The sequence below is a fragment of the Mercenaria mercenaria genome, chromosome 7 (assembly GCF_021730395.1).
Source record: "Mercenaria mercenaria strain notata chromosome 7, MADL_Memer_1, whole genome shotgun sequence".
NCBI lineage: Eukaryota > Metazoa > Mollusca > Bivalvia > Venerida > Veneridae > Mercenaria > Mercenaria mercenaria.
Window position 1 is genome coordinate 58,665,190 of NC_069367.1, and position 25,847 is coordinate 58,691,036.

The window sequence follows — 25,847 nt, forward strand, 5'->3', positions numbered from 1 at the left end:
TCCAAAATAGGTATTTGTCCGTCTACGATCTGTTTAGGTATGATTTGTAAGTACTCCATCTGGTCCGTGGTCATTGTTTCTATCATAAAACGCCTATGACGAGTCGTTTCCCTCCCAAGGGCGAGTAGATAATGTATTCTTAGATAAATCCTGGACTGATCAATCTCGTGTCTTTTGAATGAATGCCTTTTCAAACGTGTTTCTGGGGTTTTAATAAGTTTTATTTCCTCAATGCTTGTTTCCATTTTTACGTTTTATTTACTGAATAGGTTTATTACAGAATAAGTTTGCGCCGGTAGTGGAGCCGAATCCGAAGGAAGGTTTATCGCTACTTTGAATACCTCTAAATGCAGGAGTCTCGGAAGTGAATGCTCCAGATCCGTGGGAGTTTGGCTGAGGTTTTTCTATTCCCACCATTTTTAAGTACTCGCAATTGGGAGACCATTTGTAATGCTCCGCGGTAGCATTATCATATCGTTCCCACTGATTCACTTTAACGCGACATCGAAAGCAAATAACGGTATCTCCCTCTTTGGTATAGTAAAATCCGGCTCTGGCTAACTGGTATTTATCTGGTAACATTTGTTTAGGATATGTTTCGAAAGTTTTAAGTCTATTCTCATAAAGGTCCATTCCCGCGGGTACAGAGCAAACGGAGTCGGTACACACCATGGCTTCTAAACTGTGTGACGTCATATTAGATTAATCTATCTGAGAACACGACGCTTTGCTAGTTTATCTCTAAAGATTTTAAAACTAATAAGGGATTTGTCCTGACTCTTTCTTATATAGGAGTGACATGAATCATGGGAAAGTGACGTCATGGGACTTTCTGATTGACTCACCTAGTCTCTATTGTTTTGGAATGTTGGGTGCGGCCTATGACGTCATGGAAATTAATTACTTTCTATTGTTATTTGGAATGTTGGATGCGACCTATGACGTCATGGGAATTACCTACTCTCTAATGTTATTTTGAATGTTGGGTGCGGCTCCCCCATTGTTCTAGGGCATTGACCGGAAGATCTTGATCCGATGACTCATCCGAAGGTGCGGTTGCCCTTATTGTCCTATAATAGGGTTGGGCTATGACGTCACGGGTTTTTCCCGCATTGGCCACGTCCCTATGCGATTACGTCTTGGGGTCACGTGATAGCCTCGGAGCCTCGGAGGCTGGATGCGAAATCGATTGTTATATACTACTACTTATAAAACAAAGATATATTAATGTTCTTCAAATAACAAGAAAGATCTTCTCCGACTGAAATAAATAAAAAGTACTTTCAACGCTTTGGTTAAAACCACTCACAGTCTTACAGATATGTATCAATATAGAATTAGATTGCGTATTTTGTCAACCATGAATGTCCAGATAAAGAAATACGGTCCATTGAAATATTACAGAAAGCTGTTTAGCAATCCTAAATTCAAACTATTTACATGTTTCTAATATAAATTTTGCATGGAAAGAAACTAAGTTGAAAATACTTTTAACTTTCACGTCCCAAAATATATCGCTACATTAGAACGAACAGGTTCTGTATATCTGATATTTAGACCGACAGTGAGATGCATATGTAACTCTATAAAAATCTGGGCTATAATTCAAATTTAGTTACAGATATATTGATAGAAAGACAAAGTTGTATCTTCATGTTCAAGTAAATGCGTTTATATGGAAACTGTAACTGATGTATATGAATGAAGGTAAAAGACCATATGTGATAAAAAGTTCCTTGTTGGAGGAGTCTGCACTGAATTGTTAGGTAAAAGGTTCTACTTAAGGTACTGGACCCGTAATAGAGTACCTCCTTTTTGAAGAGTATTCAATTCCTACTATAAACCTACTTTGACTGCAATTTTCAGGGGTGCATAGGTTCAAACCTCACTGGGACCAATTTTTTTTCTTCTAATTTTCTTTTTTTTTTTTTCTAGCAGTTTTTACTTTTTTTCAAGACTTATTATTGATGTATTTTACAAAAGCGGAAACTTTTTTTTCATTTAATAAGCGATTTCTTGCTGTTCAAAGTGAATTTACCTCTGAAACAGAAGGGGTAGAGCTAGAAATCTTTAAAAATAATGAGTTACATGCGGTAAAAGTTCTCTATTTTGCCTTCATTCTTTAGACTACATATTGTGGAAGAAATGTAGGTAGATTTTACTTCTGCCCCAAGGTTAGTTTTGCATGAAGTGAGCAAAATCCAAAACAGACTCACAGGATTCGACCTTAATTTTTCAATGTTGGAGTTAGAATTCTGTCTCATCAAATCCGTTTACTTGAGACACCCTCGAAAAAAATGATACTGACATTTTTATTTTGTGTTTTATGATTGTTTACCAACAGTTTGATGTTTCTTTTATCAGAATTAATGCTATATTGAATTCTCTGCAAATGTTTTAGATAGTGGCCATCACGTTGAAATTTGTCCCTACTTGAGCTTGAGGAAATACCATAAATTATACAAAATTTACAAAAAACGGCACGGTAAAAGTATTTCAAAATTTGTAACACAGTGCAATTTCTAACTATCGGTTTGTTCAAAGGCGGATAACGGGTAATTAAATAGATGGATAGTGTATTGCAGATCGGCTATGATTATTTTAATTTATTTATACAAGCATTGCAAGTTCTATCAATTATCAATAACAGGACAGTAATATTGCAACTATATGAGAAATTACGTACGGTAGTACTACCCAAAGGTGATATATCAAATGGTAGGCACATACGGTTATTAATATATCTAGGAATTCCGCTTTCCCTACATTCCTTATCAAACATGGATAAGAAACAACAAGTAAGTTAATATATTCATAGTTTAAATAAATTAGGCTAGGATTCCGGTAATATATTTGTACGGTTTTCAATCCATTAGAATATTGTATAATATCTGGGTTATTACTATACATTATAAGATGATGATTTTGTAGAATGTATTTTAAAATATGTTTACCTCGTGAGGGTTATAATCCTTTTATTAATAATTCCTAGGGTATTACTTAATACACGTATAAATTCTAATTTTAATATCAAACTTGTCTTCAATTCTTTTATCCAGGATTCTGAATCGGTGAAAATATATTCTATATCCGCGCAAAATAAGGGTCTGCGGAGTGTTACTGGTCAAACTATAAATAATTTTTGGAATTTGAAATAGTCGTATTTATACTCAGTTACGTAGCGTTAGGACGGATAAAGTATATTCATTGGATAATGACTTTTAAAAATTAGCTTTCTCTGATCAGCAATTGGGTGGTTTGAAATAACGTATATCTGTTGTCATTAATATTGATATATATCGCGTCTTTTAGGAAGCGTGGCGTCGTCCAGTATGATTCACCGCGTCCGTCTCCACCCTGGGATTGGCTCCTATATAAATTAAATATATGATTAATAGAGTCTGCGAATAGCCCGTGGGTTATGATTCATAACTCTTGTGGCGTTATTTAGCGTCACCGATTTAAGATCGATTATTGAATATGAATCATACAGTTTATTACCAGTGTATCGATTATTATTGAATATGAATCATACAGTTTATTACCAGTGTATGGATTATAATTAGTAATTGCTGTTATGATTTATAACTCGTGCGGCGTTATTTAGCGTCACCGATTTAAGATCGGTTATTGAATATGAATCATACAGTTTATTATGAGTGTATCGATTATGATTTATAATAATTTCTATAGCTAAATTTAGTACGAATAAGACTACTAGAGAGGGGTAATTGAACCATACAGTTTATTACCGGTGTTTCGATTTATGATTCGTACGCAGCGTCCTAATATTTAATAGATCATTTATTGGGATATTTAGTATCTATCAAAGATTCTATCCCTACTCCGTTTTCTGTTATTGCTACTTCCAGGTGTAAGCCTAATAGTACATGCACATGTATTTATTTTCATTTTTCTTTTCTTTCGGAAACGCTCTTTCGACGGAGAAGTTATTCTAAACATTCAATAGTAGTCACAATTAAAATTGGTATTTTATAAATTATAATACAGTATCTATATACTTATAAGAGATTAATTAGGCAATAAAGAAATAGAAAAGTAAGGTATTTAACTTAACACCCGGCTCTTGTGAATGTTCTGTCTTGTTCAGGTAAAGTTTATAAAAAGATTAATAATAGAATTGTACAAAGCGTAAAGTTTTGAACTTAATTGTAATTGTAATCAATACCTTAGCATTCGATTTAAGTACGTTATGAACCAAACAATTTCACCTTTTCAGATCGTGGAGGGAGATCAATCCACCCCGCGTTTAGAGGGGGGAGATGTAAGTAGTTGGCGATATTTTATTATCGTTTCAGCTTTATTCGCGTATAATTTTAAAATATATCCAGGAATATAGGGGCTTACTACCGATATGTCTGTTACTTCATAATGGAGTGACCCGAGAAGGTCTGACTTTAGTAATGACTGGTTACTTTAACAGAGTTTTATCAATTTTACTGATATATCGAGATTGTAATTATCGGTCAGCGCTTTGATTATCGAATTTTCTATACCGTTAGGTCAAATATTTGATAGGAAAAAGGACGCTAGGCGGGAATCGATAATTAGGTCGTAAATATTGTTAGATACTAAAGAAAATTTAATGGGTTTACCGTAATCTAATAAGAACGGTCTTTGGAAATAATGAGTCAGTCCCCCTAGATGACGTGACGGTCGCGTAATGACCCCGGGCGAGTCATAACCTTGACCAATTACGTAACCCCTTGGCTCCGCCGGCTCCACCCGATCCCCCATTGCGGATTGCGGCAACTCTCCAGAACTCCTCGTACTATACTACTTATATGCATGATCATTTGGTAATTCTCCACAGAAACAGCTTCATTTAGTATATATAATATGTAGAAACTATAGAAAACTTCAAAACATTTTCTCGTCTGAACTCGATGGTCAAAGGTCAGATCAATAAGCTGAGGACTCTATACACGAATATCAAAATTGAAAATAGATCTAAATAGCGAAAACAAAAAGCCCATCACGTGTACTGACATCTTAATCAGTAGGAGAGCCGAAATACGGACATCATGGTCCTCTTCATTTAGTTCATCGGTCAATAAATATAAAATGCCACATTCTTTAAAATAACATTCGCATTTCGGATCTGTAAAGAAATTTTCGACGGGTTGACCAGTCAAAAACATAAAACAATATTTAAGCAAAATGGAAATAAAAGAACATTTTACAAATGAACACACTTTAATGTGGATTGTAAATCGTCAGTTGAAATGTTATAAAATTATAAAACAGTTTTGTTCCTGTGAAAATATGTACAGTATAACGTTTTTGATGCACATTTTTTTTTTTGATTGACTGAATGTGCAAGGAAGCGTTTCTTTAAAAAAAATAAATAAAAAATGTAGTTACTGTACATAATCGCAGTAACTTCTGGGAAATTGCTTATTTACGATCAGTATTATTTGTGAAAATTGGTTATTTATTTCAATATTTTGTTTCCAATACGGTGTCATAACTTTTAATCTTTGCTAATGCAAGCAATTTTATGTGCAGTAGTCAAGTTTAATTACCATGAGAAACAATTATTTATCGTAATTAAATTTTTGAATCAATTAGTTCATCTTTTTAAAACTATTCCTGCATTATAAAGGAATATGTGTTCAAGTGTCGTTACATGTCACTTGTATTTTTCAAGGAAATGTATAGATTTCATGAACATTGAATGAAGTTTTTACTTTTGAGTTTTTCGTACGCCAGATTTACGATGTTGCAAAAAATAAATGTTGACAATAATTGCTGCTTTATACTGTAATAAAAACAGTAATTCCTTTATCCCAACAACGGGGAGTACATCATAGCATTCTATATCCGAAAGACATATCGGGCTATTAATTGCTAAATATCTGCGTGGCCCAGATAAATAAGTTAATACGTTGTATGATCAAGTGTGTATTTAGTTGATAAAGTATTGGCAGTCATATAGGCGGGAATTGTAGTTTGTGAAATTATGTATACAACTGTTAGAAGAACAAGCTCATACAATTCCTCTTAAGCAGCTGGCAGTGTCCTAAGTAAAATGTTTTGTCCGAAACCAATCCCTTTAAGAAAATGAGAATTTAACCCTTAAGAAAAATACGTTGACGTGAAGCTTTGTTTATCACAAATAGGCACAAAGTAACTGGAGTTTACTCAACCGGACCAGCTGAATGAGTATGAATTCATTGTGACTACTTTCCGGTTACATGCCCGGTAATGTCCAGAATCATAACCAGCCTGGTACAGAACCTCTGAAATGTCAACATATGTACAACTTTTAAAGTTGACAGAAAGCAATTAGCTGGTCGCTGCACGTAATATCATGTGCGTCTGTAAACGTTTTCGTGGATTTTTCATTGGCAGTAACGTGAGAAAAATATGTAAGATTTCTTTACCTGTGTCAATGTTTTTCTGGTTATGATTGTAGAGTTTACCGGGCGTGAGTTAATAACCAGTCTTAAAACCCCTGGAGTAAATATATTTTCTTATTTCAAATTGAACCATACATATATTTAAAAGATAGTAGACTGCATATTGTACTGAAACGTGATTGAAGAACTTAGCACAGAAAATGCTTGAAAATTCCTTAATTTACAATATACATATACGTTTATAACAATATAATCTGTGCGATGTCGTTGTCTATAAAACCATTTAAAATGGCAATGATCTTCTGTATGATGTTTATGATATTAAATATCCTACATTTAATTTAAATTATTTTCTAAGTGATATCAAATAGTTAAGATAGTGTGGATCAATATTTATAATTCTGGTAACGCACATGCTATGATAAAAAGTATGGTTATTGTAATTTATAAAAAGCTTCCTATCAAATTCCACTTAGATTTCTGGTTACTATCATACTCATTTAGTAACAGATCAGATAAAGTACTGGGTTCTAATGTGTCTTCTGATGCGTTTTCAATGAGCTCTGTGCATTATACAAAATAGAGAGATCAAGCAAATTAGCTTCAGTTGTGTTCAATTTGATATGTTTTTCGTGAGTTATGTTGATGTCGTTTGAATTTGCAAGCCTTGATAAGTACTTTTGAAATTAAATTTGTTTAAGTAATTGCGAAACAATTGCGTTTTATTATTACGCTTGCTTAATCAGGTAAAACCGATCTCAGTATATTCATTATCTTTGAAATTCGTGATATTTTCTGAATGTACCAATCATGATATTGCAGCAAAGTAGTCAGGTTTGTGTCAGTTATCGGAAACAATACCTTTTCCAGAAAATAATGACCTAGGATACAATAAATGTTTAAATCTTGAATCAGAACGTAGTTTGTACGTGTCAAATTGCGCGGTTAGATAAATATACATGTTTATTTTGATAATTACAGTGTTACTCAGATGTATGCAAAAACACATTTTACAAAAAGCATACTATTAGATGATCTCAAAATATTTGAATATGTTTTGTTTTGTCTTCAATATTTTCATTATTTCATTCATTGACATTGAAACCTATCCCTCTGTTTATTATATTCTCAGATCTTTGTTTTAATTTGAACATTTTAAACTAGCACCAAGAACAATAATTATTTCCACACAGCTCATATTCAGTACTATTTCTAACTGAATGAGAAGAACAAATGTAGTTAATTTAGCATCAACAAAGAAATTTCCCAGGATGTCTGGCTGTACAAGCTGCGCACAATCTCCACTAATTTCATATAGTACTTAACCATTAGCCTGCTGGCGGCAAGTGTCCCTGCCTTAGCGACCAGTGCAGACCAAGATCAGCCTGTACTTCCACGTAGTCTGATCATGATCTGCACTGATCGCCATTCCGTCAGTATCATTTTGGTAAGCACCCCTTTTAAGTGTTAATGGTACTGTCCAAATTGAAAGATAGACAAGTTCATTATAGAAATTTATCAGGGTAAGGGTTAAGTGGCAGGGGACACCCGGGTACGTTTTTTTGTATGAAATAGGTAGGTGTACTTTATGATGTTTATAGAACTAAGGATTCCTGCGTACGAGTAATTATTGTGTAATTGAGTCGATGTTCCTAGGTGCGTTTGGACGACTGGGTCAAAAATCTTACCTGAAATAACGGAAGTCAAAAGACACCATCCATCCATCCATCCATCCATCCAGATTCAGCTCAAATTTGCGGAAAAGATAAACGGTTATGAGTCACTTTTCTTCCCACCATTAGTGGGTCACATGTTTTATACATAGTTTGTAGGTCAGTCATTTGGAGATAATACGATACAGGTCACGCAATGTGTGTATTTTGGGCCATTTTTGCCTCAAGATTTAGTGTCCTGAAACCGGAAATTTACCCGTTTTTTATCACAGAAACAACGAAATCGGCAAGCTGAAAATGTCACACGATGAAGTGCTAAGTATGTGCAATACATCCGCTCAACACTTTCCTGGAATTTCCCAAAATTTACTGTTCCTTGCCCCTCATTTTCATGTCTCTTCTATGGTATCTAAAGCTTAGAAACGTATAGAAATGTTACGGGGTTTAAAATACCTACTTAAAAGATCGTGTCTTGAACGACTATATTTTTCATTCATTCGACCTTTATTGGAATATAGCGATACTGTCTGGGATAACTGCACTGCTGAAGGAAAAAAAATCGAAGCAATACAAGCCGAAGCCGCGAGAATCATTACCGGTGCTACAAAATTATGCAGTATCAGTAACCTCTTAAATATGTTAAAATGGGAACCATTATCTTCTAGAAAGAAAAAACATAAGCTAATTACCTTTTATAAGATGATTAATCGTCTTACTCCAAATTATCTGTCAGACTTGATTCCGACGAACTCACAAACTCTGTACGCTTTAAGGAACATAAATGATGTTCCTTTAATACACACGCGCGCGAAACTTTATAGAGAATCATTCCTTCCTTCCGTCATCCGCGAATGGAACGCGCTACCCGAGCATATAAAAATTCATCTACATTAAGTGAATTCAAGCGTAAACTTGATACAAACTGTCATAGTGTACCCCCACATTTTCCTTTTTGGAGCAGACTTGGGCAAATCCTTCATAGTCGTCTTCGTCTAGAATGTAGCTTCCTGAAATACGACTTATTCAGAAAATCAATTGTAGATAGCCCGCACTGCATATGTGGAGAGATCGAAACAGTGAACCACATCCTACCAGTAAGTCCTCTTTATAACGCACATAGACAAACATTCTTTTCAAATTTACTGTGTCCAACAACCTTCCAAAATCTCATTTACGGTTTACGGTTCTGAAAACCTAAGCCAACCAGAAAACATTACCGTGTTCTTGCAAGTTCAATCATATATCGTTGCCACACGACGTTTCACGACATGATGCTTATTAAAAAGTTTGGATTGTCGAGTCGCGTGCACAGCGGGCGTTGGGCGTTTATTGATTTCAGCAAACTTCATTTTCTTTCCTTTTTTGTTTATTTCTTCTTTTTTATCCTTCACGCTTCAAAAATCTCATAATATGTTATCTCAAAAATATACACACATACAGACTCAAAATTTTGACCAACGCCATTAAATATTACACACTCAAGGAAACGAATTCATTATGTCTTCTTTGAAGACTTGTTTTCGAATCCTATGTATAATTTGCTTAAATGTATCGAACTGTATGTATGCATGTATATACTCATTGTAATCGAAATAAATACTGTTTAAACCAAGGTTTTACCAGTGTTAGTATATACCAGTAACTTTAAAATGAGAAAAACTTTAAACGCATTTAACAATGTATGTACAGTCAAACATACTGACATATGAAATGTACAAAATTTCCTAACAAATTACCAAAATTTTTTACAGATATTACACAAAGACGCTTTTTAAATAATTGAGAAAATCAAGGTTCTCTTTCCGTTTTACAATATCTGTATATCTCTTATTGTCACATACTTTATCCGTTTTCAATGTCATATATACGCTCTGTGCCAATTGACTGTGGGCGAATAGCTTACATGAATTATTAAACATTTTAATTCATTTAGAAAAACTTCTGCAGGAAATGAATGGAATTCCTGTTGATCAGAATGTCGTTACGAAACAAGTGTTCATTAAAATGAAACATTAATAGTTTCCATTCTATTTTAAGTCTACTTACTAGATACATTAATATTTTCCTAATTGACACGCTAGTAACAATACAATGATATATTTATATAAAGATATTTCAGACTGGTGTGATCAGATTCAGTGCGTAACAAACGCATTGAATTCATATTCTTAGAATCTATGAATATTCTCTTTCGGGTTCGTATACAAGGCGTAAAAGTAGGAACAATAATAATTAATTTATATTGGTCAGAGTCTTCGTAAATCACTAATGAAGGATTTTAAGCTATCTATACCTTGTTTAAAAATAACAGAGCTAACAAGCAGAGATAAAATGCGAGAGTTTGATATTTCGGTCGTGATTGTGCAAAAAAAAACTTTACAACACTCGGTGTCGTTTGTTTCAAGTGGTCAGACTCATTTTGTTTACGTTATATAATGACCGAAAGCAGTTTTTTGAAAGCCCCTAAAAGAGATAGATATAAATTAGCTATAAATAAACTCTTGCATTAATTTTTAGGCTGAGAAATCATATCGTTTGTTTTATAATTAGTAGATAAATGGTGTCCGAGCTATAAGCAACAAAAGCTATATTGATATGCTTATTCCTAGATCAAAAGTAATCCTACATGAATTTCCTATTAATTAGAAGAGACATAATTCTTTTTAGTCCATTTTCATTGTATTTAGTTACAAACGAGTAGTATTAAAGTATTTGGTAACACAGCAAATGTTGAAGATCACTAAAATTTAATTTGATAAGACAGTGTTGCCTAGATATTTAAATTAATAGTAAAACAACTCTCTAGACAAAGAATAAAGTCGGTTCTTGGATTCACGATACATGATTGTCTAGAAGAGAAGAAGGTTGTAGTTAGTTTCATTTAAGTTGACCCACTTCACACATGGTAAACATATTCTTGTTATCAATATTCATGTCATGACTCGATATCAGACTTGTCTATTTGCTTTTGCTTGCAATTATGCCTTGCCATTAAGGCAACTATAAGATGTTTCCACAAAGAATTTTCAACACAAGCATTTCTTATAATGTTATAAGAAATGTGATATGGTGCCTGCTTTTTAATTTTGTCTTTTGGCAGTTCCTGTAATATGCAGGCTCCATAACCTCAGATCCCCTATCTAAAGTCCAGTTTGTTTAGTTCTGCCCATTGTTTTCTGGTTTTGGGCAAACCCATTATTTCAACTGGCGACTATACGCCGTTTTTCATGGAATTACACGCCAGTGTATCATTGGAGGTTCCATGTGCGTATGATAAATCTGCGGATGTCTCTAAATTGTTTTTGTACTTGTAGCATGTATAAATAATGAGTTCTGCTCAATCCGAGGCTAGAGGGCGTGGACGGTAGCATGCATTTCCACTACCGTCCATGAACAGGCTCAATCAAACCGAGCCTGCAACATTTTCGTTTTTGTCGTGTTGGGCGACCTGTGGAGTTTCCTATTCAATTTTCCATTTTTTATTAGTAGGAGTTTACGAAAGCTGAATATAAAAGGTTAGTGGGCGAACATAGGAAAAGATGAAAGGAATACGTTAGCGAAGCTTCTTTTATCATCTCGGGACTACAACTAGTGACTGCAAAAGATGAATAATATTACAGAGATTCGATTACGTCCCGTTATCTTTATCGTAACGTTGTTGTTTCTTTCAATATGTTTCGAATCGACAAATATGCCTTTGGAACACAGCTATGAAAGTATTTGATTGTTTTACTGTATACGTAAAAACTGAAAGTAACTACTTAAATCTGCTAGACCGATACAACTTGGAATTTATCAGGCTTGTACAGTAAACTGGTGATGTGTTTAGCTAGCAGTAATTTCATAACGTCAGTGTCAGCCATATTTTCCATTGAGATGTAAACGTCAAATCTTAACATTAAATAAAACCGCTCATAACACGGTAGCGGCGGTCTAATGATTATGGTTGATGCCGCTCAAGCCGGGGATCGTGAGTTCTAGCCCCACTTGGGTCAAAACCTTACCTCATACGACACCAGTACTGTTATTTCCAGGAAACGGATTTCATGAATGGTTCGATACGCTTGAAGCTTTCATCACTGTCGAGCTAAACAGATTACTTTCAACTAAAATGTGCATGATTGATTCGATAATTTCAAGCAGACGGGTAATCTATTTTGTTATGTTATCATGCTGCCAAAATATATTGTTTCCAAAATTCGTTTATCTTAATTGCAGCATTTATTGATGTCAACGAGAGCAAGTTAACATTCCGTTCATCGAAGTAACGCTTCAAAATACATTTTTCCTGTTACATTTGGTATTGCCCCAATAAAGCAAAACATTATTTTCTGCGACGGTAACAAACACATCTGGATTGTTCAGTTATTGTCATGCTCCTGACACAATTAAATGCAAAAGTGACACTAAAGATAAAGTATGATGATACTCTTAAAACTTTACTCCATGCTTGATCGTTGTTATATAGTATCCTGTATAGAGTTGTCAAATAAATACGTAGACAAAAGACATATTTTCAATAGGCATAAACATTTCGTTAACATTAATGACATGTTCCCATGTTCTTCTATTGTATTGAATACTCACTAACGATTTTAGATACACACTGTGTGGCCATCACACACGTTTAACTGATTTGTGCTTGTACAAGTAAGAAAAAGTGAAACTATCCAACACGGAAAATACACTTTCAAAGAACACAAATGTCATCCTCCCCAAAAGTTAATTCAAGCACACAGGCAAAGGCAAACCAGTGAATGAGGCCAAAATTAACAAATAAAGGAATAAAATCTATAAGTGGTAGCAGGACCGGTTTGGTTGAATCTATTCAGAAAAGGTAATAAACGTCCCTTAGCAATGGCTTAATAGTACGTGTATTAATTAAATGGACTAAAAAAGCAACACAGTACTGAGTCCTTTGGATGCATAGACCACAATTACGTGCCGCCTTCTGTTGCACAACATTATACAAACATTATCAATTTTCGAAGCGATTTCTTGGCGCACTGCAATTGGCATACTCAATAATTATGTTGATACATTTGTACATGTCAGTTTCGGAAAAGAAAAATAATTGTTATAAAGTTCAGCACACTAAGTCTGACCCAATGTTAAACTTGTGCCTGTTTCATGAAACATCAATAATTTAAAAGCATTTTATTTATTTAATTAACCGTATGCAAATATATTTTAACAATTCATCGGTACCTTTTACATTAAATACTAAATTATTATAACATTTTTTTATATGTAAAATGCTGCAATTACTATAAATTTCATGAAATAGAGTAGAACTTTATTTTTAGAAACTTTCATTTTTAGACACTATACATTCATTTCCATTTTTAATTGACACTATTTATCACGTTGCAAGCATTACAATACTGCAAATGTGTCGGTGAATGTAACCAAATGTTCCATGCTAACTGCTAATCGCTTTTCAACTACTCAGTTCTTTCAATGTCACTATATCTGTCTACAGATTTGGTAGATATTAAGATAAATGCTTCATTTTCTCAGAATCCTTATTGCCGTTAGACGCTGTCTATTGTATAACGTTCCATCACAGTAAATGCATTGTCAGTACCAGTCAAATCAATACCTTCTTACTTATCAATACGTTTATGGTATGTACCAGAGAAATGTTTACGAAACACACTTCTGCTAATACAGCTAATGTATGTCCATGAAACAGTGTGTTTTTCACTGAAATATAACACTGTGAATGATATAGTTTGTGTTTATTTTTTTAGTTCTTTGCTTGTTATCAATTAGTCTAGTCACACGCTCTTCAGAATATGGTAATTGTCTTGTTTCCCTAGGAGATATATCTAGCATTCACTAGAAACAAACAATTATCCTGCAGGTGTTTCAGAAGTTAATTTTTCTAATGCATTTATATTTATGAAACCCGTTATACAAATTAAGATATTAAATAAATCTGCTTCATTTCCTTAGATAAATATCATTTAATTGAATGCAAAATAGCTACGATCTTATCTGGAAAATGAGTTAATTGCACATATTTGTTAAAATATAAAATTATGTTCAATTTTAAGAACATGTGAAAACTGGTCACATACTATGCGGTAATATACAAAAATATGTAAAAATCTTTTGTCTATCATTTTGTAGTGTTCAATACACTAGACATGACTTTCTTCAGGCATAATTTGATGATATTTAACGTTCCATAAGGCTTTAAATTTTATGTTTAAAGCAGATAATGCTGCTGTCCAACTAGAGACTACACATAATTAACTAGTTAGGAAAATGCTACTTTCAATATTAAACATGAAATGATAAAGTTAGGGTCATAAAAAGAGATAATCAAAACAGTGCATTTTATAATACTTTCTTTTTATGTTAATCATATAGTCAAACCTATGAAAACAATTACCAAACATTGGATTCGACAGGAAAATAATATATTTTATGTTCATAAAAAAACTGTGGCAGCCACATTTCAATCAAAAGCATTATGACCCTTTAAAAGGTTCTTGACGTTCGTCCTATGACAATACAACAGAATATAAAACATGTATATTATTCTTTAAAATGATTGTTAATTTACTGATATATGTCTTGAATTACGGGCAAGAGCCACGTAGAGGGATTCTTTTGCATATGTCAAGAGAAAATAACAATTCAGTAATATAATTAACATGCTATATTTTCTGTTCGATATTCATATAAAGCAGAAGTCTTTCTTCCTGTGGTTTATGATAGACAGCTATTCTTTACCGGTAAAACAATTGCTTTTATAGCGGTATGCATCATTTTGTGATAAGAACCATGATCCTTTCGTAGCATAACTACATTGAGATTAAATTTCAGTCACAGTTACTAAAATGTCTTTTCTGATTCTCCGTGATAAGCGGTGCGCATTAATTACTGCATATAAATGTTCAGTATCGTAATATAGCCATTAGACTGATCCTAATGGTAGCTTTTACCTTGTAATGAAAACAACTTCCTGGTTTCTTTACCTGAATATGTATATAAGGTATAATGTTTATATTACTCTACTAAGGTATATATTTGAAAATAAGGAATATACAACCCGCTCAAAAACTATGGAGGGTATTATCCGCCACAATACAAACTTACATATTTCAAATTAATAAATGCAAAGTTCATGCACCTAGATGACAACTTCTAACTTTTTGTGAATGTAATTGCTTTTTTGTACCTTTTAAATTGATAATTATAAATTACATGCACAAAGATGACAAATTCTTACTTCCTTGTGCGTAGACTAAATGTTGCAAATGAGAAATTTGAGTTTACACTTATGCAAAACCTGAATTCTTATTCCCATGCATGTACAATTGATGTTGCAACTTGGTAATGTAAATTTCATAATACACCTCGCAAGTGTTTCATCAAGTCTCATTACTCGCATTTCTTTTCATGCAAAATGTATTTTTCGTTTGTATAATCTATTTCAAACATATATAACTTATAGAAGTTATAATAGCAAACTTGTCTCGTACGCATTTAGAAGTTACAACTTGGAAAATAGAATTTAGAAGGGTACCAGTAATATTGGTATCCAGCTACATAGAAATTATCAAACAGAAGGAACCAGAAATACCGGTTCCTTTTTAAGACAGAGGGCGCTTTAGTCTAGACTAGGTTTTTTCCAGGGATTTTCCAGTGTTATAAATAGCAACTCTATCTGGAGGTCGTATCTGTCGAAATATTGACTTGATTATATAGACTATGATACTGTGTTATATTGAATTGGTTTTAGTTGCCGGTCGGCGCGTAGAGGCTCAACCCATTTTACACTGGAATTTTTTTTAATTACAGGTATGACATGATAGCCTCTGGTGTTTTACTGGTGGCTGTACTCCCCTCATTTTAGGTGGTCAGGGGCTCTACCCATGGATACTGTTTGTTTTTGGGTTTAACGCCGTTTTTCAACAGTTTTTCAGTAATGTAACGGCGGGCAGTTAACCTAACCAGTGTTCCTGGATTCTGTACCAGTACAAACCTGTTCTCTGCAATTGAAGGACGAATGATTTTAGACACCATGTCTTTTATCAAATCGTCACGGAGAGCATACGCCTGCCCAGGGCTCGTACTCACAACCCCGAGATCCGTCGTTCTGCGCTCTCCCTATTGAGGTAAGCGGGCGGACTTAAATATATATACAGGCCATGGAATGGTGGCATCTGGTGCATTTTATGTCTAAATTTTGAGGTAATCGAGGGGTTACTCCCCTCATGATTGTGTGGGGTCAGGGGGCTCTCCCCTTGAGAATTTTGAAATACAGGTATGAAATGGTGGCTTTTGGTGCGTTTTTGAGTCTAAATTTTGAGAAAAAAATGTATTCCTTTCCTAAAATAGTAGGGTGCATCTTTGATGAGTATAGGTCACTTCTCAACCAAGTGTGTGTGTTTGGGGTTGGGGTCTGGTCCACGAGCCCCCTCGGCCCGGCCCTGGACCCGAGTCTGTTTGTCAATCCTCGTATGCCAAATAACTGTAGGACCGACTATAAACTTGTTTCAGTTAAGTTTATTGAACAGCTAAAATAACAACACCATCGGCGACCTTCAACTTCGCCTTCCAAGGAGCAGTCGTTAATCTTTTTTCGGAAATGTAGAAAACTACAATTTTTTACGCTAGGTGTCCCTGTAGATTATGACGAAAAGTAATACAGTGGGTAACGATCTAATATAAGCATCCTTGATACAAAATTTGTTTTAAGGATGGGCCAGAAGTTTCAAACAGTAAAAAAAAAATCGCACTTGATTTTGAATGAAATGCAATTTGGTAATTACCAAGTTGCAACATCAAATGTACATGCATGAGAATAAGAATTTAGGATTTGCTTAAGTGTAAACTCAAATTTCTCATTTGCAACATTTAGTCTACACACAAGGAAGTAAGAATGTGTCATCTTGGTTCCTGTAATTTATAATTATCAATTTGAAAGTTGTCTCCTAGGTTCATGACCAAAAGGGAAACCCCCTTTTCCCAAATCGTACGTTTCTAAATAAAATTCGACAAAATTTTAAAAAAGTTTGGGATATGTTTCCAAAATTAGGGTAAAAAAAAATCAGATAATCCTTTTATACAAAAAAGATTTTGCAAACCCCTTTGGTGACACTTTTTCATCAAAAAATATTTTAAACGTTAAAAGTAAAATCAACTAAAAAAATTAAGTTTTAAAATGTTTTTCATTTCGCCACAATCTTCTGAATAAATTTTAATAAAATCTTAAAAAGATCCTTGGAACAAAAATGCAACCAAGAAGAAAAATAGCAGACGGGTTTTGATAAGTCTGTTTAAAAAGAATAAAATTACAACACCTCTCACCCCCCCAATCTTTTTTGGTATTAATAAACGAGGCGACACTGCAGAAAAGAAACTTTTCCTTTATCAAAACCAAAATTTGAAATTCCCATAAAACAATTTTTTAAAACCAAATGTAAAAAAAATACATTTTATCAAAGGGCAAGGCACAGAACAATGCTTCGCAAAAAACTTCCATGTTTTAAAAAAACCTGTTTTGGTGAATGACACCAGGAAACAATCATTGCGGGAAAGGAAATTGTTCTTTCGCGTTGTTTGTTTTTTTTGGGTTAACGCCATTTTTTCAAAGTATTTCAGTAAAAAAAAAAACAAAGAAAAAGTCAACAGGAACCACGCACCAAAAACGTAGCCTCCTAAAAACGAAACCCCCAGCCGCTCTGCGTGCACCACAAAAACAAACCACACACGACACCACCCCAAAAACCAACACAAAAGGAAAAAAACAACAACACACACCACACAAAGCCAAACATCAGACGAAACGAAAAAACAAAGGAACACAGGGGGGCCCCGCCTTGGAACGGCATGGAAAAAACCCCCACTGGGATTAAACCGTTTATGGTGCACCTAACCTCACCTTACCCCCCACCATGTTCCAAAACATGGGGCAGTGTAAAAAAAAAGAAAACCCCTCCAGGGGAAACCTTACACACGTAATGGGAAACAAAAAGGCATACATGTAAAACAAAAAATCTCGTTAAAAAATATAAAAACAAACCTTAAAAACCAAAAAATATGTACCAATGCCTTTTTTAAAGACAGGCAAAGAGAAAACACCCTTAAGGGGCCCGACGAAACCCTGGGGAGGATTTTAAAAAATGCTTACATAGATCCTCCCCCTCTTTTCCCTCAGACCAATCAAAGAGGGAAGGTAGTGTCCAAATGTAAACGGGGTTTAACATAAACTGCGGTAGTCTCAAAACTTGGGTCGAAAACCCTTTTAATAAAACTTTTTATAATCTTTCCAAATACTTTGGGAAAAAAACCGTACCCAAGATCTTACGAGTTTGTAAACCAATCCCCCAAAAAAAACGGGTTTTTGGGAAAAACCCTTTCCAGAAAAATGTCTTTTTAAAAAAAAATTAATTTAAAAAAATAAACAAATTCATAAAAAATTTAGCAAAATATTTACGCAATTTGTAATAACGGTCAGCCTTGTGAAGAAGTTTACCTGTAATCTATTGATTACGTTCATTGAAATGCTTTGACAAGACTACACGCTCTGGCAAACCGAATTAATTGAGAAATATATACCCCATAAGAGGTAGCTGAAGTAAATCCCCATCCAAATGGGGAAAATTTACATAGCTACAATTAAAATCATCCCTCTTGTCATAAATTTTGGTATGTATAAAATTGTCATAAATTGAGAGATGTAAATCTATAAGGAAGCATCAGTATCCGTTTGTTAGTTTTATTACTTAAGCTCCCTAGGATAAAAGTACCCAACCAATTGACCTAAAAAACGGATCTATCCTATTAAGATATATCTTCCTAGATCAGCGTGATGTAATATTTAAATGCCGTTATAATATCCTGCTGCGTATCTGGGGAGAGGCTCAAAACTTAAAGTCTCTTTCATAACAATATACAAACAAATCTGCGACAAGGGGTGCACAATTTGTTCCCATGGGAATACCCATCATCTTGTCTAAAAATGCATCCCAACCTGTTGTAATGTTGTTCAATAAAAAGGAAGGGCTTTACAAAACTTCGTCACAGGTCCACATTGTTATAACGTTTAAATAATATTGTTAGTAAAAACAAGCTTTATTAAAATTGCAAAGCAATAAAAGAGCATTCTCTCTGGCAAAAAGTCTTTTGAATTAGGGCAGTTAATTTGTCATTTATTAAGTTATGTGGTAAAGTGGTATACAAGTCTAGAAAAAATCGTATGTACTGATGTTGATACTTGAAATTATTAATTTTAAACTTATCCAGGATTTTCACCAGAATTTTTAACTCGACTCCAAAATAAGTGTTTACCAGAGTTCTCGTATACTTTATCGGTCACCACATGTTTGTGGTGTGCACGTCTGCACGTCTGCGTGCTGTAGGTTTCATTTTGTGGAGGCTGCGATTTTGGTACGTGGCATTCCCTGTTGTTATTTGTCTTTGTTTTTTTATGTCGTGGTTACTGGTACTGTTTAGTTTCTCCAGCATGAATTTTTAAGCATTAAAAAAAATTTATAATAATTAAAATTTAATTAATTAAAACCTTTCGGCCTGGGATGGTTCTAATACTACACACTTTCATTAGCTTTGGGTATGTTTAATCACCCCTTGGATATGTGTTTCCTGCTTTTTAATTTTGCGTCTTTTGGCAGTTCCTGTGATATGCAGGTCCATAACCTCGAACCCCTTGCTAAAATCAGTTTGTTTAGTTCTGCTCATTGTTTTCTGTTTAGGGCAAACCCATTATTTTAAAACTGGGGACCATACGCCGCTTTTCATGGAATTACACGCTAGTGAAGGTTCCATGTGCACGCCCGTATTGAACACATCTGCGGACGCCTCTAAATTGTTTTTTTTTTGTACCTTTTCGCATGTGTAAATGTTCGAGTATGCTCAAGCCGGGGCTAGAGGGCTTGGACAGTAGCAGGCATTTAACTATCGTCCATGAACAGGCTGTATCAAACCGAGCCTGCAACATTTTCGTATTTGTTGTGTTGAGCGACCTGTGGAGTTTCCACTGTTTCTATTTTGTTATATATCGATATCTTCCGATCTTTCTTCACGACATTAATGTTTGTTTGGTTACTTTCTAATTTTTAAGCTTGATCATCTCGGCTTGTGTGATTCTAATAGCTTTATTAGCTTTTGGTATTGTTTAATCAGCCTTTGAATATGGTGCCTGCTTTGAAACTTTGTCTGTTGGCAATTTCTGTGATACGCAGGCTCCATACCCTAACCAAATTTCAGTTTGTTTAGTTCTGCCATTTTGTCTCGTTTAGGGCAAAACCTTTATCTTAACTGGGGACCATACGCCGCATTTCATGAATTTCAAATTGTACTATGTGTATCATTGAAAGAAAAAAAAAAAAAAAATGTTTCATGTATTACGCGCCCTTGCCGGTCGGGGGGATAGAAAATGCCGCTGTATCTCCATTGAGAGGGTACGACTTCCCCCGAAAATGGAGCACCTGTTTGCCGTGGTGGCGGCCCGTATGCGGAGAAGAGGGTCCTGGATGTTGAGGATGCCAATGGCATCTCGGGGAGATGATGTGTACTTGTTTACATGTATCATTCTCTTTCCGGGATGTGGATGCCAATACCATCTTTGGCCTTGATTCGGTGTAGAGTTTTTGGCGGACGTATTGGCCCGATACGATCAATTCGCGCTAGTATGCCAAGCCCTAGGAAAAATCTCTTTAATTACGTTTGCATCTTTTGTTTCTTCACTTTTATATTAAATCTATGTGTTTTCTTTTCTAGATTGTACAATTTTCTGAACTGTTGCACATTTATATGGATACAAATTAATGTCTCCCTCAATGGTCATATCTTACTGCGCTCAGCAAATTTCATGTACGTTCACACAGTTATAGAACACTGCACTGTAATATGTATTTCATCTTATTTCCTAGAAGGCGGTGCTTAGGGTCAAATGGTTGGGTAGAGTAGGCAAAACCATTCAATCCTTATGGTTTTTCTGCAATACAGCTGGTGATATTAAAGATTGCAAAATATCGGCCGAGTATATCACTACAGTATCCCAACATGTATACGCTGGAATCCGCTTGTTTACATGTTCCCTTGTTGGGATCCGCGGCGGGTGGGGGCTGCGAGTGATGAATCTGAAACATTTCAAGCATGAAAATACAAATAAAAAGTAAACGACCGCATTCGGAAAACAGACTCTGACGACAAGGAAAGGTGAGAATCTTTCACCGACCATTTGGCTCAAAACACTATTACTAGAATTCTTCTGATTCAGTCCACCAACGAAAATTTAAAAATGGTCAGTATCTCTCCATTTGTGATTGAGGGTAAAACACTCGAGAGTCGTCGCTGGTGTTTCAAATCAGTTAAGAAACTGCGTACAGGGACCTGCTCGTGAGAGGTTGACAAAGCAAGCGCATGCCACATAATTACTTGGCATGACGTAATTTTTAACCACCCTGCAAAGTGGTATCCCACACCGTTCTCTCGAACACCTCAAGGGGATCATTCGTTGTCCTGATCTTGCAGGAGTATCGGAACGACGGAAATTGTGCGAGAACTTGCTGCGCAACCATGGGCACTGCTGTAGAGCATCAAAATAAAGAAACTAGGCAAAGAAATCCAAACGAACACTCTTCATCCAACCAACATTTGGGCGCTCCATTTCTTTCCTCTGTTTTCAACATTGGCTTCTTCGTACAAAGATTCCACCTTACATTCAAATCCTCTTCAATGTTATAATTGTTTCACAGTTTGGCCACAATGAAAAAAACTGTAAACGTGATCACATTTGCCCAATGTGCTGCCAAGATGGCTATTCTCATGAACATGACACCTGCAGATATCCGTTGCGTTGTGAGAACTTGCGGCGAGCCCATTCAGCAAGTCTCGAGACTGCAAGGACATGGAAGATCGAAAAGGAAGTTCTCCCATGTCAAATTCACACAGGAACATTCGGATTTCCTGAAAACAGACAAATTGCCAATGCTAAATCGTATCTCCATCACTGAACTCGCAACATTTTCTTCATACAAAAACTAACTCAAACAAATCTACTCAATGTATTGATGCGTACTACGCCAAACTGATCCGTGCCTATTCCTCAAATGCTCAAAACGAAAAGCAAAACTACCAGCAAAACCTGTTCAGACACCAGTAGTTCAAATGCTGCTGTACCAAGCTGCACCAGGCTGTACAAAATGTTCCCAACTACACCAAAATTCGCAGTCGTCAAAGCAAAAATTCTAATCAACGAGGGGTGAGTCAAACACCCAAACAAAAATTGACTTGAAAACTGATGGGTTTGGAAAGGGATCAAAACGATCCCATTCAAACTCATACCGGTTCACTCTTGTTATGAACCGGGTGACGGGGGAGGATGATGACGATCCGCCATTATCTGTCCGTCAGTGTAATTCGCCAAAGTGGGGAAGGACAAAAAGGTTCCCACCTCCTGCATCAATGCAACACTAATACTTTAACTTAACCAGTCGTTTAATTTTGTTTACCAGTGTAAATGCGAAAGTAAATTATCCAGTGGAAATTGCCGGGGACTTAACGCAATTATAATGAAATTCTCCTCTTATTCAAAAATATAATCCTTCAATTATGTTTCGCCGTAGTGAAACATTTTGAAAGGAAACGGACAAAAATAGCATTCAAAACGTTTTCAGTGTATAATTCAGAAATACTAACACGATGAGCTTTGTGGTACTTCTACATATTATTAATAATGGCATGTCCGCACAGACAAAAAATTTTTGCGAATAAGTCTTCAATAAGTTGGCAATAAACGTACATTACATAGACCAATTACTATCTGTTCGATATACATACCCCAAATTTAAACTAAATCTGAAGATCTTGAGGTTCTTATACAAACAATTACCACAACCATTTTTGGTTCTGGGAGATTATAATGATCTTGTCATCCATGAATTTGGGTGTTCTGACAGCAACACTAGAGGTAAAATTATTGAAACTTTTATATGAAAGAAATGCCCCTCTGTTTTATTAAAGATAAATCCAAAACTTACCTTCATCCTGCAACAGGTAACGTTTCTTCGCTTATTTGACCCAATTTGTCAACGACATCTTTCTGGATTATGAATGGAAGTACTGGGGATTGACTTGCATGGTATTGGACCATTTTCAAATTATTATTTCAAATACTTCTAATCTGCATCAGACCACCCTTCATATTTCAATTTAATAAAGCTGACTGCGAAGCAATTTGAAAACGCTATGTAAAATGATTTGGTTTGGAGAATTTTACTAAATTTTATAGATCCTATTGATCGGTTTCGGTTCTTCTGTCCGAATTGCTGACACAGTCCATTCCTAAAACATTCAAGAAATGGTAACATTAACAATAAGCCTTCGGTATAATGATGATTGTAGGACCCTGTTCGGAACACGTAGAGCGGCCATATAGAAGTTCATATACGGCCCGATACAAAAGAAAACCTACAATCAGTAGAATCTGAGGCAAAAGCTCGCAGAACTATAAAACAAGCAAAGAAAAATCATGCATCATACGTTTCAAAACTTAATTCTAGGTCATCGGATTACACAAGTCTGGGAAAATATGATTCGCAAAAATAAGGCAAAGGAAAAAAAACTTCAAATGTTTCCATCTTACAAAATCAGACAGTCTATTGCATCCTAGCAAGGCCGAGGACATTGCAATACACTTGGTGGAAACTTTCAAACACTCTTCATACAAAACAATATGATAAAGATTTCAATACATAAAATCGACTAAAAGAAAGTAAACCTTTAAAATTTTGATTCGAATAAATGATGAACAAATTATATTAAACCTTTTTCGCTCACAGAACTACTCTGACTCGTTAGACAAATGATCATGATACTGCAGCGGGCCCAGACCAAATTCATTATCAACTTCTAAAACATTTACCACAAGAATCATTAGACCCCTACTTGAATGTATAATATAACATGGAAACTGGCCTCTTTTCAGATTCTCGGAGGGAATGCTATAAGTTAATTCATTACCAAAAGCCGGGAAACGATAGCACGAAACCCCAGTAATTATTGACAGATTGCCCTTACTAGTACTTGTTTATGTTAAACTCTAGAACGTATGATCAATTCTTAGACTAGTTTGGTATTTGGAATCTCAAGGCCTAATTACTAAAACTTTCAATAGCGGGTTTTCGCAAGCTGAGCAGCACAAAAAATGAACCTCTTGTGCGACTGGAAAATTAATTCGTGATGCATTTGTTTAAAAAGAGAATCTAGTGTCTATCTTTTCGATTGAAATAAGCTTATGACACTACCTGGACGTATGGTATTATGAATGATCTAACGACTTAGGTTTAAAAGGTTCGTCTTCAACATTTATATCCACAATTTTTATCTGATCGCAATTTTAAAGTACGTGTTGGTTTCACCCTTGTCTGACTCATTGAGCAAGAACAGGTGCACAAGGTTCTCTACTTTTATTGTTACACTTTTTAGCATCCAATTTAACAGATAGTGAACATGTTTGTTACCCAGAGGACAGATTGTTCATTACATGTTGAGATTTTTTGATATGTTAACGTTCAAAAAATATGCGTACGATTGAACGCCAATAACAGAGTGTATTGAATAAACTTCAAACTTGGGCCAGAACATGGTATTTCACTTTTATACTTCAATCAAAAAACTCAGTGTGTCCCTATTTACCAACGGTGTGGGAAACGTCATTGTGGCTGAGCTTTTTCAAATGTACGAAAAATACCGTTGTTGAACGAAGCAAAATTTCTTGGTGTCATTTTGATAAAAAACGTTCTTTTATAACCCACACATAGAAAAACCTGAAAGCCAAATGTTTGAAAATCGTTGAATATTTTAAAGGTAATTTCAAATACTGATTGGGGAGCAGATCGCAAGGTTTTGTTAAGGATCTTTATAGAGCTTTGATTAGATCCAAGCTGGATTAGGTTGTGTTGTTTATGGTTCTGCAGGAAAATCGTATTTACAAATGTATGGATACTATCCATAATCAAGTCTTCGGTATTGCTCTTGGCGCATTAGAACATCGCCTGTGAAAGTTGTATGTTGAAGCCAACGAACCCTCCCTTTACAGAGGACGTGAAAAACTATCATTACCAATATGCTTGAGGGTAGCTGCCAACAAATCCAATCCAGCTCATACAAAATCATATTTAAACCAAGGTACCAGGATTCGTTATGACAGAAAACCAAAACAAATAAAACCTTTTGGGAATTCGCATCAGCAATTCTATGAACGGAGGAAACTGATTGTGAATTTGAGGATATAAAAGAAAACCTTAGTGCGAATACACCACCATGGTCTCTCGAGTTCTCCAACAAGTCTGTTTGATATGAGACCGCCTTGAAAAGTACCTGACTGAAACAAAACCTGAAATATTCAAGTCCAAATATAATGAAATCAAGGTCGACTTTCAAAGAATCATTTCATTTACTACAGCGGTTTAAAGAGGATTCAAAGGTTGGCTGTGCCGCCGTTAGCCATCTGCATCAATCAAAATTACGTTTGCCAAATAACGCTACAATTTTTTCAGCCGAGGCAACAACAGCTACAGATTTGGCCTTAATTGTATTTTTAGAATATAAGAAGAAAGTTTATCATTCTTATCCGACTCACTTTCTTGTATTACAACCTCAATACACAAAGGTCATACAGACAAATCCTCTAATTCAAAATTTCTCTATGTCAAGGGTTAATGAATATCTTTTAAGAAGTCCTCATATTCTGTGGCATTCCTAGTCATGTTGTATTCATGGAACATGAGGATGCTGATACCGCAGC